Source organism: Callorhinus ursinus, unplaced genomic scaffold, assembly GCF_003265705.2.
Source record: "Callorhinus ursinus isolate GAN/ISIS: 27379988/994484 unplaced genomic scaffold, GSC_fseal_2.0 scaffold7, whole genome shotgun sequence".
NCBI lineage: Eukaryota > Metazoa > Chordata > Mammalia > Carnivora > Otariidae > Callorhinus > Callorhinus ursinus.
In genome coordinates this window covers 75,468,610-75,481,213 of record NW_027397069.1, presented here as the reverse complement: position 1 = coordinate 75,481,213, position 12,604 = coordinate 75,468,610, and the positions used below count along the sequence as shown (strand labels likewise).

Sequence of the window (12,604 nt, the reverse complement as noted above, 5' to 3'; positions counted from 1 at the left end):
TGCACCCAGTGTGGGGCTCAAACTCACAACCCCAAGATTAAGAGTTGCATACTCTACTGACTGAGTCAGCCAGTCACCCCTAGATTTTATATTCTTTCTTGAGTTAGTTTTGGTAGTTGTGTATATCTAGGAATTTGTCCATTTTATCTTGGTTATCGGATTTGTTGGCATACAGTCGTTCATTGTGCTCTCTTATATTTCTGTAAAATCAGTAGTGAGGTCTTATTTTCATTTCTGATTTTAATAATAATACTTTTGTTTCTTAATCTAGCTAAAGATTTGGTAATTTTTTTCAAAGAACTATCTTTTTGTTTTGATGATTCTCTATTTTTTCCCCTCTATTTGGTTTATCTGTGCACTAATCTTAATTTCATCCTTTTTGCCAGGCTTGGGTTTAGATTGCTCTTCTTTTTCTGGCTTCCTAAGGTATAAAGTTTATTGATTTCAGATATTTTATTTATTTATTTTTAAAGAGTTTATTTGAGGGAGAGAGAGAGAGCTAGAGAGAGCACAATCAGGGTGAAGGGCAGAGGGAGAAGCAGACTCCCTGCTGAGGAGGGAGCCTGAGGCAGGGCTCAGTCCCTAGACTCCGGGATCATGACCTGAGTTGAAGGCAGACCCTTAACTGACTGAGCCACCCAGGTGCTCTGATTTCAGATATTTTTAAATGTAGGTGTTAATACATGTAAATTTCCTGCTGAGCACTGTTGTCACTGCACCCCCATGTTTTGATATGTTGTGTTGGTGTTTTCTTTGGTTTCAAAGTGTTTTTTTCATTTCCCTTGTGATTTCTTCTTTGACCCATTGATTGTTGAAGTGTGTTTAATTTCTATTTCTGATTTTCCATTTTTGCTTCTATTTTGATTTTTGGCAGTTTTTATTTCATATAGTTTGTGCACTCTTGTGTATATGTATATATATTTATATCTTCCTGATGGGTTGAATCTTTTATAGTATATAGGGGCTTCCTGTGTCTCATAACCTTTTTTGACTTAATGTTTATTTTGTCTAATATTAGTATATCTATTCTCTTCTCTGGTTACTATTTGCGTGGAGTGTCTTTCCTATTCATCTACTTTCAGTCTGTGTCTTTGTATCTAAAGTGAGTTTTCTACACAGCATATACATAGATCCTTTGTTTTTTTTTAATCTAACCTCCCAATCTTTGTCTTTAATATAATTTAATCTATTTACATTTATTTATTTATTTATTTATTTATTTATTTATTTATTTATTTATTTATAAGATTTTATTTATTTATTTGACAGAGAGAGACACAGCGAGAAAGGGAACACAAGCAGGGGGAGTGGGAGAGGGAGAAGCAGGCTTCCCCTGAGCAGGGAGCCCGATGTGGGACTCGATCCCAGGACCCTGGGATCATGACCTGAGCCGAAGGCAGATGCTTAATGACTGAGCCACCCAGGCACCCTAATCTATTTACATTTAAAATAATTATGAATAAGGAAGGATTCACCTCTGCCATTTTGCTATCTGTTTTCTGTATGTCTTCTGTGTCCTTCCCCCCCATGCCATTTCTTCTTTACTGCCTTCTTTTGTGTTTGATTAACTTTATTCTAGTGTACCATTTGATTCCCTTTACTGTGTATAGTTTAAAATGTTTTTTTTCGTGGTTATCTTAAAGATTAAAATCAACTTAAATTTACAATTTATTGGAAATAGTACCAACTTAGTTTCAGCAGTATGCACTCTCCTGTTATATATTTCTGTTCTCCCCTGTATTTTTCTCAGATTATTATCTTTATATGTGTATTTATTAACATACACTGATAATTGTTGTTTTATCTATTTGTCTTGTAAATCATAGGAAAAAAGTAATTATAAACTAAAAGTACAGTAATACTGGCTTTCTTTTGATTTATATAGGTAATTTCACTTATGTTCTTCATTTCTTATGGCTTCAATTTACTTAATGTGTTTTTATTATTGCCCAAAGGATAGCATTTTATGCAGGTATGAACTCCCTCTGCTTTTTTCTATCTAGAAATGTCTTAGTTTCTCCTTAATTTTGGAGGAATTTTTTGCTGGATATAGAATTCTTAGTTGACTTTTTTTTTTAAGATTTTATTTATTTGGCAGAGAGAGACAGAGAGGGAACACAAGCAGCAGGCAGAGGGAGAAGGAGAAGCAGGCTTCCCAGGGAGCCCAATGCAGGCTCGATCCCAGAACCGTGGGATCATGACCCGAGCCAAAGGCGGATGCTTAACGACTAAGCCACGCACGCGCCCCTTAGTTGACATTTTTTTGTTGTTGATTACTTTAAATGTCATCCCACTAGCTTCTGGCTTCCATGGTTTCTAATGAGAAATAAGCTGATAATCTAAATATTATTATTGATGATGAATATTATTATACATGATGACTTCTCTCTTAAAATTCTCTATCTTTGTTGGCCATTATGTGTCTTGTGGGTGTCTTTGAGTTTATCTGGTTTGGAATTTGTTGAGCTTGTTGGATGTGTATTGTATTTAGGAGTTTTCATTATTATTTCTTCAGATATTTATTCCTGTTCCTTTTGTTCTCTTTATGATACAGATATGTTGGTATGCTTGGTAATGTTTTGTAGATCCTTCTGGCTCTCTCCATTTTTCTTCCCCTTTTTTCCTGTTCCTCAGATAGGATAATTTCAATTTTTCTTCCTTCCAGTTTACTGATTCTTCTACCTGTCCAAATCTGCTGTTGATATCTCTAGTGAATTTTTCATCTGTTACTGTATTTTTCATCTCCAGAATTTTTGTTTACTTTTTTATAATTTGTGTCTGTTGGTATTTTCATTTTGATTATGCCTTGTTTTCTGATTTCTTTTAGTTCTGTCAGTGCTTTCCTTTAGCTCACTGAGCATATTTAAGATAGTTGATTTAATGTCTTGACTAGTTATTCCAAAATTTGGGATTTCTCAGGAATAGTTTGTCAAATTCTTTTATTTCTGTGAATAGGACTTACTTTTCTGTTTCTTTGTATGTTTTGAAGATCTGTTCCATTATTCCTAGTGAGCTAGTGACCTGACAAAAATTTCCTTAAATGTTTGCATGAAAAACAATGAAATAAAGGGTCATGTCTCATTAAATCTGATAGATGCTGCTGGGAAAGCTCTTACTGCCCAGAGGGCTGAAACCAAGAGAAGCATCTGCTTCAGACCACCCCAAACACAGTTCCATAGTTTTTAGACATTCCTCGCTGGTCCTCTGACCAGCCAGACTTCCAGGAATGCAGGATGCTATCCCCCATAGCCAAGTTGGGGTGAGGAATGGCGGATGATTGCTGGTTCATACATTCTGCTCACTTACGAAGCAACTTCTTCCTGAAGCACTCTCCTGGTTGATATGAGTATTCACTGGGGTTCCAGGGATCTAAAGTAGTTGGTGCCAATCACTCTGTACAGCTCCATGGTTACTTGTGTAGAGGGACCCATATCTAGAACTTTCCACTCTGCCATCTTGTTGATACCTGTCTTGATTTATTTTTCATGTCATACTTAAGAGGACCAGTTGCCTTGTTCTTCTGAAAATTTTGTGCCTTAGGACAAATGAATGTTAACTACAAGTTTAATTTCATTTGTAATCTAGTCATTTAAAAACTTTCTTTAGTAGGTGTTTAGAGTTTTACCTTTTTGAGGTCTTCTAAGTGTGAGTCACAATGAATCCATGCTCTTCTGTTTTCTCTCTTCTAATATTTCTTTTTTTTTTTTTTTAAGATTTTATTTATTTATTTGACAGAGAGAGACAGGGAGAGCAGGAACACAAGCAGGGGGAGTGGGAGAGGGAGAAGCAGGCTTCCCGCTGAGCGGGGAGCCCGATGTGGGACTCGATCCCAGGACCCTGGGATCATGACCTGAGCCGAAGGCAGACGCTTAACGACTGAGCCACCCAGGCGCCCTCTTCTAATATTTCTGATGCTGTTGAATTCTCCCCTGTTCTACTTGTCTTTGTAGGTTTGTCTTTTTTTTTTTTAATCTCTGTATTTAGTTGGTCGTTTGATGGAAGGAAAGTTTTGTATCTGTCTCCAATTGGCCATCCAATTAATTTTTTTTAGAGATTTATTTATTTTAGAGAGAGGGGGAGAGAGAGAGTGAGCATGTGAGCAGGGGGTGGGGCAGAGGGAGAGAAGCAGACTCCCCACTGAGTGCGGAGCCTGACCCTGGGCTTGATCTCATGACCCTAAGATCATGACCTGAGTAAAAAGAGTTGGAAGCTCAGCCAACCAACTGAGCCACCCAGGAGCGCCCCCCCGTCCAATTAATTTAATATTCTGTGCATTAATTTTGTATCCAGTGCTTCATTAAATTATCTCACTGCGGTAGTTTTTCATGTAAATATTTTTGGTTTTTGAGGTAAAAATTAACCTAACTTACATGTAATGATAATTTTTCTTTCAAAAAATTTTTTTTCAGATTTATTTATTTATTTGAGAGAGAGTGCACAAGTGGGAGGGGCAGAGGGAGAGGGGGAGAGAGCATCTCAGGCAAACTCCCTACTGAGTGTGGAGACCCGTGTGGGGCTCGATCTCATCACCCTGAGATCCTGACCCTGAGGCTGAGCCAAAATCAAGAGTTGGACACTTAACCGACTGTGCCACACAGGTGCCTCTCCTTTCAAATTTTTATAAAATAATTGCATTGGCTGGTACTTCTGGAAGTGATATATAGTAATAAAGAATATCCTTATCTTATTCTTGACTTTAATAATAATGTTTTTAACATTTCACATTAAATTTGGTGATATCCTTTCGTTGGTATTTTATATATGTATTTATAAATCCATCTATTCCTATTTTAAAAAATATTTTATTAGTGCGTACGCACATGTGCATGCACAAGCAGGGGAAGGGGCAGAGGGAGAGAGAGAATCTCAAGCAGACTGCACTGAGCAGGGAGCCTGACACGGGGCTCAATCTCACCACCCTGAGATCATGACCTGAGCCGAAATCAAGAGTTGGCACTTAACGGACTAAGCCACCCAGATGCCCTTATTCCCATTTGATTAAGAATTTTTATTCTTTTTTTTTTTTTTTTTTTAAGAATTTATGTATTTATTTGACAGGGAGAGCCAGAAAGCACAAGCAGGGGGAGCAGCAGAAGAAGAGGGAGAAGCAGGCTCCCTGTTGGGTGGGGCTCGATCCCAGGACCCTTGGATCATGAACTGAGCTGAAGGCAGACACTTAATTGACTGAGCCACCCCAAGAATTTTTATTCTGAAAATGTAAAATTTGCCAATTTGACTCAGAACTATCGAAAGTACCCATGATCATGTATTGACTAACCTTAGCTGTAGAGAAGAATTCACCTTAGCTTTCTTTTTAACACGCTACCTAGAAAGCTCTTGGATAGGCTTCTATCAGTGAGAAAATGATAATTGTTTTTCTTGAATCATTTTGAAGTGCTTTCTGTTCTGTTCTGTTTTTTTTTTTTTTAAGATTTTATTTGCCAGAAAGAGAGAGTACAAGCAGGGGGTGTGGCAGGCAGAGCAGGCAGAGGGAGAGAGAAGCAGGCTCCCTGCTGAGCAAGGAACCCAATGCAGAACTTGATCCCAGATGCAGGACTTGGTCCCAGGACCCTGGGATCATGACCTGAGCCTAAGGCAGATGCTTAACCAACTGAGCCACCCAGGCGTCCCTGAAGTGCTTTCTTTGTGATTTTCTCTGAATGTTCATAAGCTTTTTCAGCAAGTGCTAGTACTTTATTGTTAGGAATGTCAACATTTTTATATATATATATATATATTTTTAAAGATTTTATTTATTTATTTGACAGAGACACAGTGAGAGAGGGAACATAAGCAGGGAGAGCGGGAGAGGGAGAAGCAGACTCCCCACTGAGCAGGGAGCCTGATGCGGGGCTCGATCCCAGAACTCTGGGATCATGACTTGAGCCGAAGGCAGACGCTTAACGACTGAGCCACCCAGGCACCCCAACATTTATATTTTAACTACCACATTTTCTTTGTTTTTTTCCACGAGAACGTTAAGTATTAATTGATTCTTGTTGAATCAAAATAAAGACCAAATATGACTGTAAAGCATTCATAATTTGTGATGAACGTCATAGTTTGTTTGGGCTGCTACACTGAATTACCAAAGACAGCAAACATTTATTTCTCACCATTCTAAAGGCTGGGAAATCTAAGATCAAGGCTGTGGCAGATTTGGTGTCTGGTGTGGGACAGCTTCCTGGTTCATAGATGGATTGCTATCTTCTCACTGTGTCCTCATATGGTGGAAGAGGGAAGGGAACTCTCTGGGGTGTTTTTTATAAAAAGGGCACTAATCCCTTTTTTTATAAAAAGGGCTCCACCTTTGTGTCCTAATCACCTCTCAAAGGCCCTGCCTCCTAATACCTTCTTAACATATAAATTTGGGGGGAACACATTCAGTTTGTGACATTGATGGAATATCAATGGAATATCAATATTAGAAACTTACTGAAATCTTGGGGTAAAGGCAAAAATTCCCTGGTAATTGTTTAGGAGTGAACAGTGCTAATTGATTTTCACATCTGGTTACCTTTTTGAATTCTAAGAAAAAGCCTAAGAACTATTTTTATACCATTTACTCTAGGGAAAATTGAGGCTCAGAGAAGTAAAGGAATTTGCTCAGTGTAAAATAGGTAATTAGAATGGATGATGCAGAAAAGTGGCTAAATGGAATAGATTTTACATATATAATGTAGAAGTGGTCAACTTTTAATCACATTTAATTAGGTCAACTTGTAGTCACATAAACAGTAAATTGAGTGGTGATTGAAACATATTCTCAATGACATATAGAAGTGGCCAAATATATTTATAGTATAGGATTTGAAAACAGTTGTTATAGTTGAGTAGATACTCTGTTTTCAGAAGTGGATTACTGCAGAGAGCTAACTGGTAAAGTTCTATTCTGAGCTGCAGTGTTTTCTTCTGATTGATATCTAGCACTGCCATCAGAGGGTATTATGAAGTCAGTTCTAGCTTTTCTGTTTTAGAAATTGTCTTCTGTTTTAGGTGTGCTAAAACCCTAGAAAGGATCCAGAGAACTCGTGCATTAAAAGCCTATGCATTTCATAACATCTGTATATTTATGCCTTCCTTATTCCTCTGAAAATTGCTGTGTTGATGAGGATACTTCCTACCTTGTGGCACATGAATATTAACTTCAAGTTCAACTTCATTTCTTCCATTTGATACTTGTGTAGTTTGAATATTGATTTGGTTATTTTATTGAATTTTTTATTAAATAAGAGCTGTGCTATATTATTTTATTGTTCAATACTTAATTACCTATTATGTATCAGTAGGAATATTCAGAACCTAATATCCAACTTGGTGGCTGTGGTCATGGGCAGCTTAGCTTTGAAGATTATTATTATTATTTTTAAAATAAACTTTAGGCCCAATGTGGGGCTTGAACTCACCACCCTGAGATCAAGAGTCCCATGCTCTACCGACTGAGCCAGCCAGGCACCCCTTGTTTTGAAATCCGTATAGAGAAGGCAATAGTGATTTCTTTCATGGATTTGCTTTAATGTTTAACTCATATGAATATTCGACTCATAACAAGCATCAGACAAATGTTAAATATTAGTAGATGGATACACTTAATTTTTTAAAATGAATTTATTTGAGTTATGAAAATTTGGAATCACTGTTATTCAGCATATTTCAACTTTTAATACTTTCTGTAGTGGTAATGTTAAATTTTTTTTTTATGTTTACTTAAAATTATGTGAAGGCCTTATATGAGGGTTTCCCCTAGCATATGTTAACTGTTTTACCATGAAGAAATCTTCCTTAGTGAGGAGCTGTTTTAGAGTAATGGTGTATATATTTTATTTTATTTCTTTAACATTTATTTATTTTAGAGAGAGGGAGAGAGAGCACACACAATTGGGTGGAGGGGCAGGGGGGGGGAGAGAGAGAGGGAGAAATGCAGACTTCCTGCTGAGTACGGAACCCGACTGGGGGCTCCATCCCACAACCCCGAGATCATGAACTGAGTGGAAGTCAAGAGTCAGGTGCTTAACCAACTGAGCCACCCAGGTGCCCCTGGTGTATATATTTTAATTTTTGAAAATATTTAAATGTCTTAGAGTATGGAATGGTAATTTGTAGATCTTTGAGTATGTCAAATGAAGCCACCCCTTAATTAAATAGAATTAATCTGTTTTCTTTAAAGCAGATATAAATGTATCTTCTGCTATTTCCCACTATCAACATGTATTCCATACTGACAGAGACACAGTTCTTGCTCTTAGAGTAATGATTTGGAGACTGGTTTTGGAACTGAGCAGTTTTACTGTGTCTGAGATACGGTTTTATTATAGAAAAGTTAACATTTCTTTTATTTAACTCAACAAAGTTTTGTCACAGTTAAGTGAAAATACAATAAGGCTTTTCCTATAAAACACTATTTGTTATTGAAAATATTTCATTTTCATTACTATGTTGATTGAATAGGATATGGTGCTCTCTGGAAACTAAACTTGGTTTGAGTAGGATGCTTAAGGTCAGAGAATAGCACATTATATATAAAATAAGGGACTAGGTTATATACCTTGACAATTAAATAATCATGTTACTTAAAATAACTCTGGTAGTCAAAATGAACATATGGGTTTTTGCCTTCTGGCCCTTCCACAAATTTTTGGGACAGCTGAGTTGTATACTCTGTGCCTAGGCACTCTTTTAGGTTCTAGATGGTCAGTGAGAAGAGCAAATTAGTTATGGTCTATCCAGTGTTTTAATAATATGGTTGTTATACCCCTATTTAATGTCTGTGAAAAGTGCTTATTCTGTATCCCTTTTGTTTCTGGAGATTGATAATCCCCTCCTCTTTAACTAATGCTTTATCAGCTTTATATTGTTTTCTGTTGTTGACTTCTGTTTTTCCCATTATTCATTCAGGTGCTTAGCTGCCTGAAATTCTTTTTAGATTAATGTTAAATCTAAAGTGCAACTTGTTGGGGTGCCTGGGTGGCTCAGTTGTTAAGTGTCTGCCTTTGGCTCAGGTCATGATCCCAGGGTCCTGGGATTGAGCCCTGCACGGGGCTCCCTGCTCAGCAGGAAGCCTGCTTCTCCCTCTCCCACTCCCCCTGCTTGTGTTCCCTCTCTTGGTGTGTCTCTCTCTCTCAAATAAATAAATAAAATCTTGAAAAAAAAATAAAGTGCAACTTGTTGATCACCTCTCCTACTCAGACTCCCTGCTCCTCATAATATGAGCTGTGTATATCAGTATAATGTGATCCTTTCAGAGGTTTTTTTTTTTCATGAATTTACATAAAAATATGTACTGTGTGTATCTTTTTAGGTTTTTAGAGAATACATAACATTGTAGTAATAATGTTCTGTGTTGTGACTTTTTTTCCAATCAACAGTAATCTTGTTGATCTTTTCATGTGAGATCTACTTTTTATTTTTTAAAGATTTTATTTATGTGAGAGAGAATGAGAGAGAGAGCGCACATGAGAGGGGGGAGGGTCAGAGGGAGAAGCAGACTCCCTGCTGAGTAGGGAGCCCAATGTGGGACTCGATCCCGGGATTCCAGGATCATGACCTGAGTCGAAGGCAGTCGCCCAACCAACCGAGTCACCCAGGCGCCCGAGATCTACTTTTTAAAAATCACTAATCTGTTCACTTTTTTCCATCTCCTATCATCACCTTTGTTTCAGGTACTATTATCTCTCACTTCAATCAGTGGCCATCTAGTTCGTTTCTTTGCTTCTAGTCCTGCCTTTTTATAATCCATTTCCGAAATAGCAGCCCAAACAATGTATTAAAAATGTAAGCAACATGTTAATCTTTTATTGAAAACACTACAATGTTTCCTGTTGCAGTAAAATCCAAACTTGGCATTTAGAATTCATGATTGCTAATTTCAGGGATGTTTACTTGTTTTGTTTATTGATTTTTTTTTTTTTCTTCTCAAGTGTCCAAATCAGTGTCTTGTACATACTAGGTTAGGTGCTTCATAAATCTTTGTTGAATGCAGTTAATGAACTAACTTGTTGGCCTTGGTGGGTTTTTCTGTGCAAGTTTTTATTTATTTATTTTTAAAAGATTTTATTTATTCATGAGAGACAGAGAGAGAGAGAGAGAGGCAGAGGGAGAAGCAGGCTCCCAAGGATCAGGGAGCCCGAAGTGGGACTCGATCCCAGGACCCTGGGATCATGACCTGAGCTGAAGGCAGATGTCCAACCATCTGAGCCACCCAGGCGCCCTCTGTGCAAGTTTTTATATCTCCTACAGTTCTTTGCTACCAACTTGTTCAGCCACATTGGTCTTTATTCTCTTGCTTGAATTCACCAACTTCATTACCTCAGGCTTTTGCAGGATGCCCTTCCTACAGTTTTCCCACAATTGGATCTTTCTTGTCATTCCAGATTTCAGTATAAATAGCACCTGCTCAAAGAGGTCTTCTCTGATCAATCTATTACCACTTTGTTTTTAAAAACTTTAATTTTTGCTTTAAAATCAAGTGAGAAATTATGTTCAGAAATTAAAATATAACAAAATATACAATGAACAATTTCTCCATCCCTGTCACCTATCTGCCAAACTGATATTTATGTATATTAGTATCGTCTTCATTGTCCCAGACACTCCTTATAGCAAAATGAGCAAATAGCAATATATATGAAGTAGTCAATGTTCTTAAACCAGCCTTTTTTTTGTTTTTATTTTTTTAAACTGGGCTAAGTGGTTTTATTAGAGAAAGAGGATTACAAAGGATTTAAGAGTTGGTGTTGGGGCTCTTAAACCAGTCTTTAAGACTTGTACAACCACTGGGCACCTGGGTGGCTCAGATGGTTAAGCGTCTGCCTTCGGCTCGGGTCATGGTCCCGGGGTCCTGGGATCGAGTCCTGCGTCGGGCTCCCTGCTCCTTGGGAGCCTGCTTCTCCCTCTGCTTCTCTCTCTCTCTCCCTCTCTCTCTCCCTCTGTCTCTCATGAATAAATGAATAAAATCTAAAAAAAAAAAAAAAAGACTTGTACAACCACTGTATCTTCACCTTCTCAGATGATTTACTCTGTGAAAATTAGGCTACCATGTATTAACCACTTCAAATTCCCATCCACTCCATCTACAGAGTGACCTGCAATCAGTCTATACCCACCCTTCCTCTCCCCCCCTTTTTTTCCCCCCCCCCCTTTTTTTTTTTTTTTTCTAATTCTCTGATTCATGTTCAGGATTATTTCCACTACCACCTGTGTCCATGACCTCATCCTCTCCATCTGCTCAAGAACTTATTTTCTTTTCTGGCTCTTCACTGTTAACTCTCTGCTGTCTCTTTGGCTTCAGCACAGCCCTGCATATATATCAGATGCTCAGAAAATATTGGTTGAATATAGCAGAGTAATGAAGAGTTTGGACTATTGAATTATAAAGACCCGGGCATGCATTCTAGCTGTGTGACTTGGGCAGATTAGTTAGCATCTCTAAACCGTAATTTCTTATTCATTAAAATGGGACAAAAACTACAGCTATATCAAGAGTTGTTCTGAGGGCGCCTGGGTGGCTCAGATGGTTAAGCGTCTGCCTTCGGCTCAGGTCGTGATCCCAGGGTCCTGGGATCGAGTCCCGCATCGGGCTCCCTGCTCCTTGGGAGCCTGCTTCTCCCTCTGCTTCTCTCTCTCTCTCTCTCTCTCTCTCTCTCCCCCTCTGTCTCTCATGAATAAATAAAATATTAAAAAAAATTAAAAAAAAAAGTTGTTCTGAAAATGTAACTAAGAAGTGGAATGTGTAAATTTCCTGTGGCCATTGTAACAGATTACCATAAGTTTGGTGGATTAAAACAACAGAAACTTTTTTTCTCTAATGATTCTGGAGGTCTTAAGTTGGAAATCAGTGCCACAGGGCTCAAATCAAGGTGTCAGCAGGGCCATCCTTCATCTGGAGGCCCTAGGAGAGAATCCACTCCTTGCCTCTTCTACATTCTGGTGACTGCCAGTATTCCTTGGATGCGTTACTTCAGTCTCCAATATCCAGTATGTCTCTATGGTCACATTGCCTTCTCTTCGCCTGTCATCTCCTTCCACCTCCCTTTGCAAGCTTATGCATTTAGGGTCCACCCAGCTAATCTGTTTTTAAATCTTCAATCTTAATCATACCTGCAAAGACCCTTTTCCCATATAAGGTAACCTTTACAGGTTCCAGGGATTAGGATCTGGTATCTTTGGGAGCCATTATTCAGCCTGATTTGTGGATATAAAGCACACAGCATTGATACTGTCAAAGATTTAAGCTTTCTGGATAGGGTCAAGAAAGATTTCAGATTCTCAGAAGGATTTAATTATATAGTTATAAGGGAACTAGGGAATATGAGAAAAAGGAATTAAAAAAAGATGATGTAAGGGAAATTAGGGATTAGATTGTATCATCTTATTTAATACAGTGGATAAATGGGATAAAAGTATAGAGAAGGGATTTTTGTTGTCAGGTTTTGGTTATTTTCCTGTTCAAATACATATCAAAGGATTTATCTGTATTTTCAGTATTAAAGTTTATAGCTTAAATAGTATGGTAAAAAGGAGGTGGTGGAGGTGGAAATATACTGCATATCATTACAGAAAATTGGTTAATTTTCTTTTTATATTCAAGAGGTTCACATGTAAACTA

At 37.8% G+C, this 12,604-nt stretch overlaps 1 protein-coding gene across 4 annotated transcripts in view; it reads left to right on the top strand.

Annotated features, from left to right (window-relative positions):
• Positions 1 to 12,604, top strand: part of ZMYM2 (zinc finger MYM-type containing 2) — a 106,997-nt gene that overhangs the window by 18,456 nt on the left and 75,937 nt on the right. The window lies entirely within an intron of this gene.